Source organism: Cervus elaphus, chromosome 24, assembly GCF_910594005.1.
Source record: "Cervus elaphus chromosome 24, mCerEla1.1, whole genome shotgun sequence".
Lineage (NCBI taxonomy): Eukaryota > Metazoa > Chordata > Mammalia > Artiodactyla > Cervidae > Cervus > Cervus elaphus.
Genome location: NC_057838.1, coordinates 18,491,737 through 18,492,788, shown reverse-complemented (window position 1 = coordinate 18,492,788; position 1,052 = coordinate 18,491,737).

Sequence of the window (1,052 nt, the reverse complement as noted above, 5' to 3'; positions counted from 1 at the left end):
TATAGGGGTGGGACAGGATAGGGGTCCGAGTGTATGGGGAGTGAAGTGCTAAAGAGTGCAGGGTCTAAAGCTGGACTGCTTGGTGGGAACTCCAGTTCTGCCACATGTGGGCTGAGTCTGGTTCTTTTCTATGAGATAGGATTGTAACAGAACCTCCTTTATGGAGCTTTGTAATTGAATTACAGATTATACCATGTAAATGGCTTACCCAGCACCTGGATATGGACCACTTAATTTCGGTTATCACCATGATCATTGTCATCGTCATCATTATCATCACTGTCATGAGCATGATTGCTCATTTGCTAGACTGTGAGCTGCTTGAGGGCAGGGACTAGGTTTACCTGTGCGTAGGAGGACTCAGCAAGTGTTTGCTGAATGAGTGAACAAAGGTTACTTAGAGTCAGTCTTGGGTTTCCTTGGTGGCTCAGATGGTCTAGAATCTGCCTGCAAGCAGATTTGATCCCTGGGTCGGAAAAATCCCCAGGGATCGGCAACCCACTCCAGTATTCTTGCCTGGAGAATTTTGTGGACAGAGGAGCCTGGCAGGCTACAGTCCGTGGGGTTGCAAAGAGTCGGACATGACCGAGTGACTAATACATTCACATTTTTCAGTGTCAATCTTTCTTTTCAAATTATTCCTTTTTAAAAAAAATTTGTATATGTTTATTTCTTTTTAAGTTAAAAGAATTGAAGTGTGGTTGATTTACAATGTTCAGGTGTATAGCAAAGTGATTCAGTTATATGCATATGTTACATTATATTATGTTAATATTCTTTTTCAGATTTTTTACTGAAAGGTTATTCTTTTTTTTTACTATAGATTATTCTTTTCTACTTAGATTATTACAAGATATTGAATATAGTTTCCTGTGCTATACAGTAGGTCCTTGTCGTTTTATCTATTTTATATGTAGTAGTGTATACCTGCTAATCCCCAGCTTATTTTTTAAGGACTGATTCTTAAGGCTTCCTTTTGTTTTGTTTTTTCCTTTCAATCTCAAAGACAATATAATAGTAAGTGTTATTTTGGGAAGAAAGGAAGACACAAA